This window comes from Mytilus galloprovincialis, chromosome 7 (genome assembly GCF_965363235.1).
Source record: "Mytilus galloprovincialis chromosome 7, xbMytGall1.hap1.1, whole genome shotgun sequence".
Taxonomy (NCBI): Eukaryota; Metazoa; Mollusca; class Bivalvia; order Mytilida; family Mytilidae; genus Mytilus; species Mytilus galloprovincialis.
Window position 1 is genome coordinate 50,000,797 of NC_134844.1, and position 20,208 is coordinate 50,021,004.

Below are 20,208 nucleotides of genomic sequence, written 5' to 3' on the forward strand. Positions count from 1 at the left end.
ATTAGTAATTTCAGCCGTTTTATGATATCAAATGAATAAAGAATATTTTTAAATTATATAAAACCTATCATATCCTACCTAACTTACCCTATGTCTGACTTTAAAGTTAATAATGATATAAGGCTTTGTTTGATATGATTGTTTAAGATTCATACACAATATACCTTAGTAATTTTGTGTCAGATTATACATTTATAAATAAAAAATATTCATCTTAAGTTTGTAGTGTAAAAAATGTAAGGAAGCTACCGATGGATTGATACCGTAATCGTAATCATATTAACTCCATACACATATATTGGCTGGAGTATTGCAACATAGAAATTGAAACTTTACACTGAAAAAAGTACCTTGAGTGTCAAACACGATTATCATAATAATCAAATGACCTGAAATATATTTACATATAAGCCAACAAAGGTTCAGGACGTGACCACACATAGTAGTCCAAAAGGAGCTTGCAAATTAGGGTTCCTTGAGGGTTAATAACGCTTAATTATGAAGTCCGTAACTGAATGATGGAGTTGAGTCAACAATACAATCTTGTCACCATTCATCTTTACTAAATTATTTCTTCGTGTTTCGTCACCTCCTTATGGGCTATATTGTATGAACAATACATGTTTCTGCATTTTTACTCTGAAAGTGAAAAACGTTTTATTCTGATGAATGAAGGATTTCTGAATGGTAAAAGTTCTGTCGCATCTATAATTCAGTGTGTCATACGAAAAAATATATTTACCTTTGATTTGCTTGTTTTTATGTATTCTCTTTCTTGCACAGATTCCTTTAATTAAAGCATGCAAATGGTGAATGAATTATTTTTTATTTGATAATCATATAGTAAATATTTAGGAAGAGTATGTCTCTCGCCAGAAACAACAAAAAGAAGGTATATACCAATCAATGAAAAAGCAAACCACAAATGTAGAACACATAGTCAAATAATTTTAAACAAAGTACAGTCGTTGTACATTCAATTGTTTCGGAATAAACCTGTTTATATGCAATTCCTTTACCACAAACCTGTCGGTTTTATTGACATTTGCAACAAAACAAAACAGAGCAAAGCAAATGGAAAACGATGTTCAGCATCTTAAATCCATAAATGTTATTTCAAATATTACACAATTACCTATTCGTAATAGATGTCTATCCTTTTCTGTTACTTCTGTTTGCATGATTTTTTCAGCCAGATCTTCATGAACACAGTCATCCTTTAGTGAATCAAGAAAGTTCTGGTATCCGTCTTTAAATTTGAACATAAGTGTACGTAAAAGTTTCCTATTTGTTTCTCGTGGTGTACGACAGGCTTTTAGTTCCTCCATGTGTTCAGGACTCAAAACATCAAACTCTACAAGCTTATCTATGGGTTCTATACTATCAAGATCGTCAACTATAATTTTGTAACATTTTTGCAAACGAACGGAATCATCCTTGATATCTGCAATGAAGAAATGAAGATAACTAATAAAATTAAATATCAAAAACACCCTCATGTATTACAAACGTCGACTTCCAAATCCTTAAAATCAAAATAACATTACAACAAAACTCTTAACTTTTCCTACATCTTAATGTTTTTGTCTTCTTTATAACCATTGGATGTCTTTTGAGATGTTGGGTTATTCTTTTATTATATTATTACCTATGAATATAATTACGTGTACTAAATTACATCGCTAGGCTACTTGAATATTTCTGAATTCTACATAATCCTTACGGGCACTCAACAGTGAAATACAGAACTGTCGCAAAATATATTCAATAGATATGACAACTGCTGTTTTTTTAAGTGTGTTAAAAAATTAAAACAAAACGCTTTTCTGGATTTACCTTCATCGGGAACGCTCAAATCAGAATATTTGTTTATAATCCAGTTTTATCCTGATTGTGTATATGTAAATATTAATGCCTATGAATGTAACTTTAACACGCTGATTAGTGTTATAAAAATAGTTATTTTTTTTACATTCACGCAATATTTCACTAAACAAAATAGCTTCATTAGGAGCGTGCAGTCATCCAGGTACAAATCGGATGCTGTTTAAGAAATTTTTGCAGCTAATTGTACATTGCGATTATTAAATCTAAACAAATAATTGTGTAAGTTAAATAGTATGAAAATCAAGATTTATTCCTTTTGTGTTTGATAAAACTATTTTACATCTCTCTCATTCAGTCTATATATTATGTACATGTATGTGTGTGTGTAGTCAGTAATCTGTACTCACACAAGTTATAACAAACCGTTATTAAATTTACTTTTGAAATATTTAGAAACAGTTCAGAAACACCGCGCTGAAGTACGTCCATTATTCATAGTTAATTATTCAAAATTCATTAATGAATAATGAAATAGTTCACTATTCACTATTCAATGTTAAAAAATGAATAATGAATAATGCAATAGTTTATGTTTCATCAATCAAATTGAAGCGATGAATAGTGAAATAAAAATTAAAAAATTTGACTGTGACACTATAGCTATATCCCGTATTTCTAATTTCGTCCTTTTGGTGTTATCTAAAAAATATTCCCTTTAATATCAGAAAATAGAATAAAAACTCTTTAGATTTATAATTTTATTTATTTGTTTAGTTTCGGAGGATAAACTAGATGGTTTTCCTAACTACTGTTAACAGAAATTCCTTGGTTCATTGTATGGACGACCTGAACATCTGAATACCAAAACATATATTTAGAAATTAAAATACTCTACGTCGACTTTTTTTTATTTTCACTGGACCTTTGTTGTTCTTCATGCTGTGATTATAATAACAACAAGTCGATTGTGCAGCAATGACCATTAGAGGTGTTACGGAGGACCTAAAAGCCAGAATACGCGTGAAAATTAGGAATAGTCAATTTTGGATAATGAAATGGATATTTTGAATAATGGAATGGACTGCTCCGAATTACAGATTCATTTGAAAGCTTAGTAAGAAAGGAACAGTAGTATGATTATGAGAGTTCTGTAACACCCACATTTTGAAGGGGAATTTCAGATGCGACCGGACCCAAAACATCCGAACTCACGCTCGTTGACGAGGATGTGAGGGGAAAACGTGGGGGGTTGGGGTCGAGGGAAAATGTGTTTTTGTGGAAGAAAGAAACACACACACAAACAAATAAAAATTCACAGATAGAATAAACATAATGGATTTTAAGATTACAAATATATCTGATCAGAGAGAAAATACGGCGCAAGAGGTAGAAATTCTGAAAAAAATGGCCGCTGTTAAGGCCATGCAAGAATAGCGCTGCAATGATGAGGAAATTCTCAAATGGCGAGAAGTAGGTCAGAACTGGACTGGATTGTCAAAGACATTAAAGATGTTGACACGAAGTTAAGGTCCGCAAAATTATAACCTTGTGCTAGAAGTGGAAAACTATTCGCACATGGGATTTGAGAGATTAAACAAGCAGCTGACTACCGTCTGGGCAAAGAGAGAGACCGATAGAAATGTGCAAATCGTGAGCTATGGGATTAAAAAATCCAGACGCACCGGGTACGTTTCACGACTTTTTTTAAATTTGTTTAAGGATTGTAGGATCGATAGTGTTATGATATGTTTTGTAGGCCCGAAAACTGGGTCTAAAAACAAGTGAATTGGGAATGGTGGTTTTTGGGTGACCTTAATTGATATTTTTATTGTTAGGATAAAGACATGGATCCAATAGTGAACATGGAGTAAGTAGTTGAAAACGTCAAATCCCTGAGAGGTATAGCCAAAATAATCACCTTCGAGGGTACTCCCAGTTGAGGAACGATCAGTTGGTTGAGAGTTGATAGAAACGAAGACCAATCTTAAATTTCAGCGTGGTCCCAAACCTCACACGAGGAAGGAGATTATCACCTAGGCAAAACAACTTGGGTTGAAAGGGGTTAGTAGGCTGTCGATAGATCGACTGCTAAAGAAGGTGCAGGAAAAGATTTTGGAAGATAGGAAAGCCATTGGGGATAAAATTGAGGTACATTCGCCGAAGAAAGCCTTTAAAGATGTATATACTACCTGGAAGATGACACCCATTATTGACATGGATGTGCAGACATACCTCTAACCAATGTAGTAAAGTAAACGCATAACAATACGCAAATTAAAATTCAGTTCAAGAGAAATCCGAGTCTGATGTCAGAAGATGTAACCAAAGAAAATAAACAAAATGACAATAATACATAAATAACAACAGACTACTAGCAGTTAACTGACATGCCAGCTCCAGACTTCAACTAAACTGACTGAAAGATTATGATTTCATCATATGAACATCAGGCACAATCCTTCCCGTTAGGGATTTAGTATCATACCATCATAACATATATGAGAAGAACATAACCCGTGTCATGCCAACAACTGTTTTTAGAATAAATGTGTTTAGTTCCGATGCAAAGACCTTATCAGTGACTCAATATTAACGCCAAAATATGCAATCTTTAATGACTTGACAACAGTATCGTAATTATATCCCTTCTTAATAAGTCTATTCAAAGGTTTTGTAAGTTTCTGAGGTGAATACTGACACCTTTGTGCTTTATAAAGAATATTACCATAAAAAATTGGATGTGAAATACCTGAACGTATTAAAAGTCTGCATGTTGAGCTATATTTACGAATAATGTCTTTATACCGATGATAAAATTTAGTAAAAGTTTTGACTAGTTTGTGATATCGAAAACCCTGGTGTAATAATTTTTCAGTAATACATAAATTTCTCTCGTTAAAATCTAAAACATTGTTACATACACGAGCGAATCGTACAAGTTGAGATATATAAACACCGTAAGATGGTGACAAGGGAACGTCACCATCTAAAAACGGATAATTAACGATAGGAAATGAAAAATCATCCCTTTTATCATAAATTTTAGTATTCAGCTTTCCATTAGTGATATAGATATCAAGATCGAGAAAAGGGCAGTGGTCATTGTTAGTATTAGCTTTATTTAAAGTAAGTTCAACAGGATAAATTTCATTAATATACATACTGAAGTCGTCATTATTGAGAGCCAAAATATCATCCAAATATCTAAAAGTATTATTAAATTTGTTTATCAGATGTTGTTTCGATGGGTCTTTGCTTATTTTTGTCATAAATTGTAACTCATAACAATACAAAAACAGGTCCGCAATAAGTGGTGCACAGTTAGTCCCCATTGGAATTCCGATAATCTGACGATATACGGAATCCTCAAAGCGAACAAAAATGTTATCTAGTAAAAAATCAAGGGCATATATAGTATCAAAGCATGTCCAATTAACATAGTTTTTTTGTTTATTGCTACTAAAAAATGACCTAAAAGAGTTTGAACATATATATTCACATTCTGATTTTTTGAATGCCCATTTAATTAGGTGTGTGAATTTTTTCTTAATGAGAATGTGAGGCAATGTGGTATACAGGGTAGAAAAATCAAAACTTTGAACAGATTCAAAATCACCAATATAAGCATGCAATTTATCAAGTACTTCCAACGAGTTCTTGACACTCTAAAAGTAATTTATTCCACTATTTTCGAAGGCCTTATTTGAACAATTTATTATCAGGTTTTTAATTGTACCAAGTGTGCTGGTAAGAAACTACTACGACAATAAAGATCAGCTGCAGCAACCCATGTCCAATTTCAGCGAGGATGTGTCAAAATGTTTCTCTACAATGGTTTTAGACCCGATTTTTAGGCCTAAAAAACATTTCCTAACACTTCCAATCATACCGTCCTTATAAAAAATATATAAAAGTCGTGGTAATCATACCCTGGATCTTTTCATCCCATAGCTCACTATTTGCACAGCTCCATCGATCGGTCTCTCTCTCTTTGCCCAGACGGTGGTCAGCTGTTTGTTTAGTCTTTCACATCCCCAAGTGCGGATAGTTTTCCCTTTCTAGCACAAGGTAATAATTTTTGTGTCAACATCTTTAATGTCTTTGACAATCCAGGGTGAGTCCTCACCTACTTCTCGCCATTTGAGAGTTTCCTCGTCAGTATTTTCCAAAATTTCTACATGTTGCGCCATATTCTCTCTCTGATCAGACATATTTGTAATCTTACAATCCATTGTGTTAATTCTGTCTGTGTTTTTTTTGTGTGTTTTCTTTCTTCCACAAAGATACATTTTCCCTCGACCCCATCCCCCCTACTTTTTCCCCTTCAACCCCAACCATCCACGTTTTCCCCTCACAACCTCGTCAACGAGCGTGCAAGATTTTCTGATATTTAGGTCCGGTCCCAGCAGAAATTCCCCTCAAAATGTTCACGCGTATTTCGATATTTAAGTCCTTCGTTACTCCGCGGAACATATTAACTATATACTTTTTGTTCCTCTCTTTATAAGCTTTCGAATGAGGTATAAGGTAGATCTTAAATTAAGGGCTGAAGGGTCCAAGCAGTCCATTCCATTATTCAAAATATCCATTTCATTATTCAAAATAGACTATTTTTTTTATTTTCACGCGTATTTTGGCATTTGGGTCCTCTGTAACCCCTCTAATGGTCATTGCGGCACATATTGTTTATTCTCAGTTTATTCCTCTATTAATAAGCTTTGATTTGGTGTAAAAATCTTTCCTTAATTAGGATCTAACGGGTTGCACCAGTCCATTCCATTATTCAAAATAAGCTATTTTTCAATGGTGAAGTGTACTAGTATTCCGATATTTAAGACCTTGATTACTCCTCTAATATGCGTTGCGGAACATTTTGACTATAAACATTTTGTTCCTCTCTTAATAGGCTTTTAAATGAGGTATACAATATATCTGTTATTAGGGGTTAAAGGGTCACATCAGTCTATTTCATTTTTTTTAAAACATCTATTTCATTATTCAAAATTGGCGATTTCTTAATTTTTAAGCGTAATTTGACATTTAGGTCCTCCGTAACCCCTTTAATGGTCATTGCGGCACATATTGTTTATTCTCAGTTTATTCTTCTTTCAATAAGCGTTGATTTGGTGTATACATTTTTCCTTAATTAGGATCCAACGGGTTGCAACAGTCCATTCCATTATTCAAAATAAGCTATTTTTCAATGGTGAAGCGTATTCCGATATTTAAGATCTTCGTTACATCTCTAGATCTAATATGCGTTGCGGAACATTTTGACTATAAACATTTTGTTCCTCTCTTAAAAGGGTTTTAAATGAGGTATAAAGTATCTCTGTAATTAGGGGCTAAAGGGTCACATTAGTCCATTTCATTATTAAAAATATTCTTTCATTATTCAAAATTGGCTATATTTTCTTCAATTTCATGGGTATTTTGGCATTTAGGTCCTCCGAAACCCCTCTAATTGTCATTGCGGCACATATTGTTAATTCTAAGTTTATTCTTCTATCAATAAGCGTTAACTTGGTGTATATGTGTTTCCTTTACATAGGAGCTGAAGGGTTACACCAGTTTATTCCATTATTCAAAATAAGCTATTTCTTAATGTTAACGCGTAATTCAAAATTTACGTTCTTCGTAACTCCTCTAATATGCGCTGCGGAACATATTGACTTGATACCTTTTGTTCCTCTCTTAATAAGCTTTCGAATGAGGTATACATTTTATCTGTAATTAGGGGCAAAAGGGTCACATCAGTCCATTCCATTATTCAAAATTGGCTATTTCTTAATTTTGACGCGTATTTAGGAATTTAGGTCCTCTGTAACCCCTGTAATTGTCATTGCGGCACATATTGTTTATTCTCAGTTTATTCCTCTATCAACAAGCTTTGATTTGATGTATAAATCTTTCCTTAATTAGGATCTAACGGGTTGCACCAGTCCATTCCATTATTCAAAATAAGCTATTTCTTTATGGTGAAGCGTATTCCGATATTTAAGTCCTTCGTTACTCCTCTTCTATGCGTTGCGGAACATTTTGACTATATATATTTTGTGCCTCTATTTATAAGTTTTCGAATGAGGTATAAAGTATATCTGTAGTTAGGGGCTAAAGGGTCACATAAGTTAATTTCATTATTCAAAATATTCATTTCATTATTCAAAATTGGCTATTTCTTAATTTTCACGCGTATTTTGGCATTTAAGTCCTACGAAACCCTTGTAATGGTCATTGCGGCACATATTGTTTATTTTCAGTTTATTCTTTAATCAATAAGCTTTGATTTGGTGTATAAATTTTTCCTTTACATAGGTGCTGAAGGGTTGCAGCAGTCCATTCCATTATTAAAAATAAGCTATTTCTTATTGTTCACGCGTATTTCAATATTTCGGTCCTTCGTAACTCCTCTAATATGCGTTGCGGAACATATTGACCATATATCTATTTTTAATCTCTTAATAAGCTTTCGAATGAGGTATAAGGTATGTCTGTAATTAGAGGCTGAATGGTCACAAAAGTGCATTTCATTATTCAAAATATCTATTTCATTATTCAAAATTGGTTATTTCTTAATTTTCACGCGTATTTGGCATTTAGGTCCTCCGTAACATCTCTAAAGGTCATTGCGGCACATATTGTGTATACTCAGTTTATTCTGCTATCTGGGTTTATAAATATTTCCTAATTAGGGGTTGACGTGTTGCAGCAGCCATTCCGTTATTCAAAATAAGCTATTTTTTAATGTTAATTTCGATATTTATGTCCTTCGTTACTCCCTTAATATGCGTTGCGGAACATATAGCCTGCCTATATACCTTTTGTTTCTCTCTAAATAAGCTTTCGACTGAGGTTTTATTTATATCTATAATTAGGAGTTGAAGGGTCAGAGAAGTCCATTCCATTATTCAAAATATCCATTTCATTATTCAAAATTGGCTATTTCTAAATTTTCACGCGTATTTTGGCATTTAGGTCCTCCGTAACACCTCTAATGGGCATTGCTGCACAATCGACTTATTGTTATTATAATCACAGGATGAAAAATAACAAAGGTCCAGTGAAAATAAAAAAAAGACGACGTACATTATTTTAATTTCTATATATATGTTCTGGTATTCAGGTCGTCCAAACATTGAACCAAGGAATTTCTGTTAAAAGTAGTTAGGAAAACCATCTAGTTTATCCTCCGAAACTAAATAAATAAATAAAATTATCAATCTAAAGGGTTTTTATTCTATTTTCTGATATCAATTTAAATATTTGTTAGATAACACCAAAATGACGAATTTAGAAATACGGGATATAGCTATATTATAGTGTCACAGTCAATGTTTTTGTTTTTTTTATTTCGCTATTCACCGCTTCAAGTTGAATAATGAAACATAAACTATTTCATTATTCATTATTTATTTTTAACATTGAATAGTGAATAGTGAACTATTTCATTATTCATTATTGAATTTTGAATAAAGACTATGAATAATGGACGTACTTCAGCGCGGTTTCAGAAACTAGAGTCTCAACTTCATCCGCCAAAGTAGATCTTAGATGGATTTTGATATTTTGTTTGTGTCCAGTTTGCTCAAAAAGCTCACCTCGGATAAAAGTATTTATACATCTTTGGCTTTCAATTTTTTTTTTAGTTTCCTGATGGCGGATCTTTCAGAAAAAGCAGAAAATAATAAAAACATCGCACAGATTAAAAAATTTACTGAGTTTGCCTTGAATGTAAAACTTTTTACCTACCATCTGAGTGTTTGACAGGTGGCAAATTTATTTCCTGTTCTACAAAGCCGTTTTTCTCCAATATCGACTGTATTTCTGTGTTTTTGACGTCTATTGATGCTTGCTGAAGTGGCGCTAATGAATTGTATGGTCTTTCAAATAATATGTCATAAAGTATACTATTCTTTTCAATTCTCGTATTGGCTTGCATAATATCTTCTCCATCATCGATGGTCAAAACGCAACTAGAAATAAGGTGGTCAACGATGCTCGGATCAAAATCTGTATGAAATATAATGTCGTTCAATATGTTGTAAATGCCATCCTTGCAGTCATCTAAAATATAATGTTAATCTACATATAACTGACTATATCAAAATACATTGCAAGTGTGAATTTAAAGTGTCTACAAACGACAGATACTGTTACTGGGATGTACAATACCTCGTGATGTGTAAGACGTGTTTCCAATAAATGAATAAATAGGTGTTTACCTTTTTGTTGAGCTTATTTCTCAAAACCGAGACATAGCGATTCTAGATTCTGTCGTCGTCGGCGTCGTCATCGATGATAGCGTCGGCGGATTCAACATTTAGGTTCAGACTATGGTTTAAACACCAATTACTTTGCCAAACCTACATGGAGAGTTATGGAATCTGGACAGAATTTTCAAATTGATAATGACCAAAAGACAGTATTCAGAGCAAAAGTTTGAAAATATCTATTTCTATTTTCCGTTCTTTACTGATATAAGGATTGAGTTTTTTTACAGTCAATATTAAGATTAGGTTTAAGGTTAAAGTTTTACAGTCATCAATAACATTGTCAAACCTTCATTCTTATTGATGAAAGGAGTAGGTCCGGTAAGGGCCGATTATGGCCTCAAATTTCAAGTTCATCTGATGAAAGATTTTTGACACTTTTTAAACACTTATTACAAGTGTCTATTTCAGTTGAATCAATAAGTTTATGTGAAAGATTTTTACTGATTTAGTCATTAAAAACGCTCCGATTCAAGCTTAAATATGAAAATTATATCAAATATGCCAAAAATGTCACTTTTCAGATGGTTTTGTCAAAAATGAAAGTGGCCGCATCCGTGTTCATCCTCAACCTTTATATATGTTATGTATTATCATCAAATATAACTTACATTTCAATATTAAGAATGAACACAAACCCAGCCACTTTCATTTAAGACGGAATCCGTCAAAAACTTAACTAAAATGCTAAAATTGTGAAGATTTCAGTAATTTAGCATGAGTTAATGATGCTAGTTCCAGATATATGTGCATTGTTTTGTCAACAATAGCCCATCTTTATGTAGCAGAAGCATTCTACTTTCCAATGATAACTAACAATTTACATTTTAACAATTTTGTAAAACTACTATATTTTGGGGCCAAAAAGGGGTCTAACTGAACCTACTACTTTGGACAGAAGCTTGTTTATGACTAAAAGACTGTATCCAGAACCAAGTTAAAAAAATAGTTATTTTAATTTTTGCGTATTTTACTGATAAATGGACTTATTTATTTATTACAGTTAACAAATACAAACAGTCTGGGGTTGAGGTTTGTTATTCATCAATTACTTTGTCACACCTTCATAGAGTTTCATGAAAATTTGGCAGACGTTTTAGTGATTTGAAATAAGCCTTTGAAAATATATTTTCTCATTATTGGTTTTTTAGAGCGACTGGTTTTATACATTTAACATGTATAGACAGTCTGTTAACAATTCTGTTTTACATGATAAATTTGTTAACCTTTATAGATTGTTTTGAAACTTGGACAGAAGCTTATTGTCAAGACCAAGAAATAGCACCTAATGCGGCGTTCACATAGTGCCGATTATGGCTCCCGTTTGAGATCAGATAGCACTAAGACACGAAAAGTTAAAAAGTCGGATAACTATCATCATTGATCTGGAATCTCCTAACATTGTCTTAACGAAGTCGTATATGTTCGTAACATATTCCAACGGATCGGGAATGGTCTGTAGAGGTCGGTCAAGCGGTCAAGCTGGATGATTGAGTCCAGATTGCATCCACATCTTGCCGAATGCAAACCGTCTTTGTCAAAACCGTTCCGAAATAGTCCAGTTATCAATACGACATTTGGCAATGAAACCCACGTCAGAGTCCCGACAGTTACAGAACACAATACGACGGCGTCCAGGTAAAGCCGTGTGAAATGCGGTACTGCAGACTGTGATAGGCATCACCTGATCATCTCAAATATTGCGAAAGCTTTCTAACGGTTATATTCAGTCACCGTCAGTTCACTGTCTGATCAATGTCTTATTCCTGTTGGATCACATTCGGTCGAATCGGGACGCTGTTGGGACAGATTCAGTCGATTAGTATCATGCGAAAAATATAAAAACGAGATTATCGGGACAAATTCGGTTGGAAACGGCTGAATTTGAACGACTCCTGAACAATATCGTATTGTTGTCACGATTCAATAAACATTTTTACAAGTTTTTATATAAGTTTAAATTTCCAGCCACAATTCAAAGGATCTTGATCAGACTTTTGACAAACTTTCATCGGGAATGGTTCTGTCAAAGACGGCATGTAAAAATCGTGAATATAAACGTTTAAATTGTTTTTAAAATCTGTATCTACTGATGAAAAGACTCACTTGTTTAAGTCAACATTGTACTTTTATAATGACAGCAGAAATCCCAGGTGAGAAACAGCATAGTGTTCTGTGGAACCCCTAACGAATTTTGGAAATATCTGCTGATTCAAATTGGATATATAATTACTTTTGTTTATTTCTCTAAACTGTTAAAATATCAAGAAGGTTTGAGTAAGAAACTAAGGTCCATTAGTTGACCATTTAATTTTCAGTGGGATGGGGATTTATTGCTGATAGAATATCCATTCTTACACAAGCTGTTAGTACGGCTCATTTATTCAGCGCGATAATTATTTTCACTTTTTGAACACACCCTTTTCTTGCAAAGTCATGCATTTTGTAGGACAACATTTTAATTTCAATCATGTCGTGGAAAAGGTTATTTTTACATTTGAAACCAGTCCAAACTATTCATTTCCGACATCACCGCTTGTGTGACTAGGGAATAGAAGTATGGTCACTCAGATCTTCTTCCGATCTATCGTAAAACCCTTGCCAAAGGAGGCCGTCCGTTTGGCTGTACGTGATGTACACGTAATCATTTTCATCTCGGATGACCTCAATTACAGGGCCTACCTATTGTATTTATTGCAAATTTGTTCTTGTCCGGAAAATGCATGAAAAAATTGCCTCTCCAGACGTTTATCAACCGACAATAAATCAATCAATCATTTTCAAAAGCCTTTGTTCACCTATTGTATAAGCAAACGTTATCGTGACATCTTTTAAGAATTCTCAAAGGTCTCCAAATCAATAGAACGGTTTTCTTAAGGTATCGTACATTAATCTTCGTGGGATAAACCATATTTTTATTACTTTAAGAAAAAAAATATAAAATTGTTCATTAACATCCAGGAATTTGTTGTAAAATCCACCCCCACACTTAATTTTCAAGAAACCAAACATTTTTCTCACTCCCCTCCCGGTTTATATGTATTTTCTTCTTAAAAACAATTTAAATTTAAACAATTTATCCCCCCCCCCCCTTTTCCTAAAAATAAGATAGAAACATTTAAAAAAATGATTTAGTCTACGCCTTACTGATTCAAAAGTTTACAGATTTTTTTTTAAGTCTCTTCTATGTAATGTTTATTTAAATAACGTGAACATGTTTTTACTGCATGGCGCGTACAATTTTCATGTACAGGCAATTAAAACCGATGTGCAGATGAGAACAAATTCAAAACCAGTGTTAATTCTTTACATGAAACTAATTGTAATTAATAGTTATCCCACAAGGACGCGGTGTGTCAGTGTAAGATCACCCCGATGGCCGGAGGCCAGAGGATGATCTAACACTGACACACCAAGTCCGAGTGGGATAACTATTTTACATCCCAGCTGTTTCAGATTAGACGAATAAAACATTTACAATTCATAAAATCTAGTTTAGAACGCCACACAACCATTAAAATATACTTTATGTATTACTATATGATGTATACCCTTTATGACCCCCGAACACGATGTGTAGATTTCAAACAATGTCAACTCGCCCCACTTGCCAATCGGCACATACTATATCGCCACTTTACACAAAAATCGCCCACTCTTGTTTATCGACTCGCCCTACTTTTAAAAAAGTGTAAAATCAAATTGAACAATCAGTCTGACAACTCAATTATTAACGAAAAAGGTTTAAATCCCAATGAGTAAAGGTCTGCCAACTCGCCCCACTTATAAAAAGATCTTGCTTCCTTTGAGTATGTTAAATAACTGTTAGTTCGTATCCAGTCGTCCTGGTGTAGTGGTATGTGTCGTGGCTTAATATGCTTAAGGTCTTGAGTTCGAATCCCATTATATACACTGGATTTTTTCTACGTGAATTACGATAGATAGTCTTCTCCGTATAATTAATTAAGTTTTATAGTGGATTTGACATTCCCGCCAAAATGTTACAGAACAAAGGAAAGCATGCATAACAAAGAAACTCAAACTGGGGTGATCTGGTAGGGGTGATCCGGCTCAGATCATCCCTGTTAGAACAAAGGAGCTGGGACGAAACGGTATTACAGTTCGTAGCGTTTGGTGTGAACACGGCCTAACATAGTATTAAATATCATTATTATCATTTTATGGCATTTCTTTGTATTCATTTAAAAAATCAAATACCAAAAATAAGTGACATTGATTTGAAAAATTTCATAGCCTTTTGTATTTATGTTGAACATTATTTCGCATTATACATACGTGCATGCCAGGGTGAATGAAATATGTAAAACTTGTATATTGTGTTTGACTTGTATGAACAGACGATGTTTTAAAACATAGTAGTTTAACCATTTCGAAACACTCAATATCGCTTAAGTTGTTAGATGGGTTCGTGCTACTTAGTCTTCATTTTTGTATTGTGTTTACAGACTGTGTTTGAGGGGACGAGATACTATTTGTTTTTCTCCGACATTGTCCCCTATGAATAAAATGCCTCTTATAATAATAAAATACAACAACAACAACAACAACAAAAACAAAAACAGTAACTAAAATAATGTTTTTAATTGAATGGGTCTTACCTTTTAACAATCCAACAGCATAACTATCTTCTAAAGTCCTTAAAAAAAATATATGACAAGTATAAGGTAAATGTTATTATAGTAAGATGTCATTGCCTCAAGAAATTTAAAGTGATACTGAAAGATAAAAACAAGTTTCATATGAATCCATCAATGACATAATGTGTGTATGGGAAAATAAAATTGTTTCTTGTAATTATAAACAAGCGGAATTTACTGAAGTCAACCTCGAATCCTGTCCAATTGACATTAGGGAGCTACCATTTGATTTTTATGGGGGGGGGGCTAGGATGAAATTTGAAAAAAATAGGCAGGACAGGAGTTTTGAGTAAAAAAAAAGGCAGGATGAGACACTTGCAAAAAAAAAAAGTCAGGACGACAATTTAGGTAAAAAAAAGTCAGGATAAACTAAAAAAAAAAAAGGCAGGACCGAACAGAGTGAAAAATAAAAAGGCAGGACAGAGATTACAGCTAAAAAAAAATGCAGGACAAAATTTTTCATCCTAGCCCCCCCATAAAAATCAAATGGTAGCTCCCTAGTCCCTTTACATAGAGTATTATTCTAAGTATATCTAATGGATAATTTAGACACGAGGACGTGTTCAATGATGACAAAGTACTGTTTCTATGAAACACACAAAATATATTGATTTATTCTTACATATGCAGATTGGTTTACAGCCGAATGCAGAATTATAAGGAAGAACGAATGAAATCGACACTACATACGTTTTACTGTCAAAATCACTAATTGGTTGACCAATACGATAAGATATTAAATAGTGGTAAAAAGTTAAAAAAAAAAAATAACGAACTCCGAAGAAAATTCTATACGGAAAGTCAATAAGCAAATCGCAAAATCAAAAGCTCAAACACATCAAAGGAATGGATAACAACTGTCATATTCCTAACTTGGTATATGGATTGTCTTATGTGAAAAATGGTGTATAAAACCTGGTATTGATCTTACTTGTATGACAGTCGTATAAAACTCCATTATATTGACAACGATGTGTGAACAAAACAAACAGACATAATACGTGAAAATGCCCCCCTCCTTTTTCCCCCAGTAAAAAAAGGGTACACCAGTCAACATTGTGTTATAAAAAAAACATTGTGTTATAAACTACTGTCACCTTTTTTATGAATATTTATCTCAAACAGTATACTAAAATACTACAGGAAACAAAATCTACCATTCTTTGACAGCCGTTTTATTATTGATAGTAGTTGTCAGAGTTTTTACTGCTGTTGCCTTTATTCATGCATGTGCACTTTTTATTTCTTCCTGAGGATGTTGATTTGCAAGTCATTACCGGTTTAACTAATCCATGTTTTTTATTATAAAAAAAATATTTCCCTTTAATGGTGTTGGCTTCATATCAATGCTTATAGGTACAATTTAAGAAAAAATATTATATAGAGATTGAGCTTACACGTTTCGAAAACGTTCGGCTTCTTTCTTTTGAGCTTTGTCATTTTTAACCACTTTTCCACGTCCCACTAGAAGTTGCGTCTGTTCCATCATCTCATCTGAAAAAAATAATAACTATATATATATATATATAAATATACTAAACAACTAAATGAATTTGAAAATACATTGAAGGTATAAAAAGTCATGAGAATTCCAAATGCAATAAGGTTCTATCCGGGCACTCTTGTTCTAAACCTTGGTTCCATCTGGGTTTTTTTTTGTTCTGAACCTTGGTTCTATCCGGCTCTTCGGTTCGAAGCCATGGTAACTGGTTCAACATCCCGGTTGTTTGGTTATAACAACCATACTTCTTGATTCCATCTTTAAAGTTAGTTCTATTCTAGATCATTCTAATTTTCCCGTTGATCTTGGAGAAAATAACCGCAAGAATCCGAATAAAGAGATGAAGTAGGTCAAAGACGCTAAGAGCATTTTATATCATTAAACATTTCAGCATCGACGGTAAAGGAAGCTGTAAGGTATTTATCTTCTCATTTTAATTATTTTGATTAGGAAACTAGATAAAAACAAAGCATCGTATAGATTTTAAAAATAAACCGAAATATACAGTATATCAAACATCCTTTTATTTTAATTCAGTCTTTCTGTTTTCATTTATTTTCTTTTACTCATCCCTTGTTTCCGTAATATTTCTAGAAGTTTTAAAACCACCCACTTAGGTCATGTCGTTCAATTTGCCAACGATATGTGCATCTAGCCATTTGACCAGTTGACGACGTGCATACATGTATATATTTGATTGCACATTTATTTTCAAGTTTGACTGAATTTTATTTAATTGACTTTGTAGATCTTTGTAATAATGTCAGATTTGATAGATATACATATGATGTATATACATGCAAACAATAATTTTGTTCAAAACAGAATGTTAAAAGACATATAAAAAGAAAGTGATGATCAATGTTAGTTTGTAAGCTTTAATAAGTTGAAAAAATAAGCTATAAAATATTACAAAATTGATATGTATTGTCAAATTTGATACTCCTTGTGAAGGGCATGCATAAAATCATTCGGTCCAAAACAAATAAATCAAAATTAAGATTAAATAATTTTATGATAAAATTGTATGTGTGTGTGTGTGTGTGTGTGTGTGTGTGTTTGTTCATGACAATGCTAGTGGGATGAGTATCACCAGCACAATAGTAAGAACGTCTGTGTTGGCGCCAGGGTGGAGGAGCATAAAGTGTAACCCTAGTCCGTCCGTCCGTTCCGAACATCCTAAAAAAATGAGTGCCGTTCTCCTAATTTTAGTTTGCCTCAACCAAATACTACAATACTTATACACAATATAAAAATGAAGATGTGACATGAGTGCCAATGAGAACTTTCCATGGACAAGAGACCAACTGACACAGAAGTTAACAACTAAAGGTCACAGTAGGCCTTCAACAATGAGCAAAGTCTATACAGCATTGTCAGCTATAATTAACGAAAAACAAATATTTAACACATAAATAAACGACAACCACTAAATTACAGGCTCCTGGCTTGCCACAGACACATACATACCGAATATGGCGGGTTTGAACATATTAGCGGGATCCTCACCATCCTCCTGACCTGGGATAATGCTTATAACCACACAACACAAAATCAAATGTCAGTTATCATGTCCCTTTAAAAGCATAGAATATGCTGAATTTTTCGTTTCCGTTCTCTTAAATAAGTTTGACTCAATCAAATATTATAAACCTTATACGCAATGCTTATTACTCCATAACACAGACCTATCAAATTTGATATTGGGTGGCGTCACTTTTCATGAGTTATTTATAATTAGACGTAAGAATGTGTGGTACGAGTACCAATGATACAAATGTCAACACGGAGCCTTGAGATAGGAAACATGCTAAAGCTTATGGACGTCAAGTTGGTTACGTATTCCTTATTCCTTATTCGTTACTTGTTACTTATTCCTTATTCGTTACTTATTCCTTATTCCTTTCCTAAGAACACATTGTTACCACCAGAGACATGAACACAATTGAAAATCCTTTTCTAAAAGATGCAACGTATAAGAAACGTATTAAAAGCGAATAAAGAACAAATAAGTAACAGGGTATTAACCTAGCGCTGGAACGGGTACATACGCGCTAATGGGTTATTTCATCTCTAAGAACACATTGTTACCACCAGAGACATGAACACAATTGAAAATCGATTTATTTCAATGTGCAACGTATACCTCGCGTATTAAAAGCGAATAAGGAACGAATAAGTAACAGGGTATTATCCGAGCGCTGGAACGGGAACATACGCGCTAATAGGGTTATTTCATCTCTAAGAACACATTGTTACCATGAGAGACATGAACACAATTGAAAAACATTTTCTAAAAGGTGTAACGTATAACAAACGTATTATAAGCGAATAAGTAACGAATAAGTAACAGGGTATTAACCGAGCGCTGGAACGGGTACATACGCGCTTATAGGGTTATTTCATCTCTAAGAACACATTGTTACCACCAGAGACATGAGCACAATTGAAAATCGATTTATTTCAATGTGCAACGTATACCTCGCGTATCAAAAGCGAATAAGGAACGAATAAGTAACAGTGTATCATCCGAGCGCTGGAACGGGTACATACGCACTAATAGGGTTGTTTCATCTCTAAGAACACATTGTTACCACCAGAGACATGAACACAATTGAAAATCCTTTTCTAAAAGGTGCAACGTATAACAAACGTATTATAAGCGAATAAGTAACGAATAAGTAACAGGGTATTTACCAAGCGCTGGAACGGGTACATTCGCGCTAATAGGGTTATATCACCTCTGAGAATCCAACTCTACCACCAGAGACAAGAAAACAATTGAAAATCATTTTTTAAAAGGTGCAACGTATAATACACGTATTAAGTGACTAATGGAACGAATTAAAAAAGGTATTAGTCTAGCTCCGAAACGATGAACTCTTGCTAACATGTTTAACCCCGCCACATTCTGTAAGTATGTGCCTGTCTCAAGTCAAGAGCCTTAAATTTAGTGGTTGTCGTTTGTTTTTGAGTTACATATTTGTTTTTCGTTTATTATTTTTTTGTATATGAAATAAGGCCGTTAGTTTTGTTGTTTGAATTGTTTTACATTGTCATGTCTGGGCCTTTTATAGCTGACTATGCGGTATGGGCTTTGCTCATTGTTGAAGGCCGTACCGTGACCTATAGTTGTTAATTTCTGTGTCATTTTTGGTCTATTGTGGGGAGTTGTCCCTTTGGCAATCATACCACATCTTCTGTTTATACAAGCGCTAAAACGATGATTTCACCCCTTCGAACCAAGAACCATCTTCAAGCATACGAATGTAAAGCAGTTAAAAGGTAGCACGTATAAAAATCAAATAAGGAACAAATAAGTATCGAACATAAAGTAACAGGATTGGTTGAGCACAATCACATATAAATAGGTCATAAAAAGATCATTTTACCTCAACAAATTTAGAACTATCACCAGAGATAAGAATATAAACAATTAAAAATGGGGAAGGATATTAAAAAACCGAATAAGTAACGAATAAGGAATAAGAAATAAGTAACGAATAGGTAACGAATAAGGAATAAGGCATAAGTAACGAATAAGGAACAAGGAATAAGTAACGAATAGGTAACGAATAAGGAATGAGGAATAAGTAACAAATACGTAACGAATAAGGAATAAGGAATGGTAACGAATAAGTAACGAATAAGGAATAAGGAATAAGTAACGAATAAGGAATAAGTAACCAACTTGACGTTCATTTGTTTCCGTTCTTTAACTTTAGTTTGCCTCAACCAAATGTTTTGAAACTTATACACAATGCTTAAGGTCACAAAACGGTAAACATTACGTAAGTCCTGCATCTATATGTGGAAGTTTACTCATGTGTTTTCACAAGCAGGGGCTTCTGTGGCCCAGAGACATATTCTACATTTATTTCAGTAAACAACTTATTTATTACTTCCACTGCATTCTACTTTTAATAGAATTAACCTGCATATTTTTTTCAGG

The 20,208-nt window shown here is 33.5% G+C and overlaps 1 long non-coding RNA gene across 1 annotated transcript; it reads right to left on the minus strand.

Annotated features, from left to right (window-relative positions):
* Positions 1 to 1,156: 1,156 nt before the first annotated feature.
* LOC143083203 (uncharacterized) lies at positions 1,157 to 16,251 on the minus strand. The gene is made up of 4 exons (XR_012980583.1): positions 16,153 to 16,251; positions 14,717 to 14,754; positions 9,577 to 9,891; positions 1,157 to 1,444 (listed from the first exon to the last, which is right to left on the minus strand). It is a non-coding gene; the product is annotated as an uncharacterized LOC143083203 (long non-coding RNA).
* Positions 16,252 to 20,208: the final 3,957 nt, after the last annotated feature.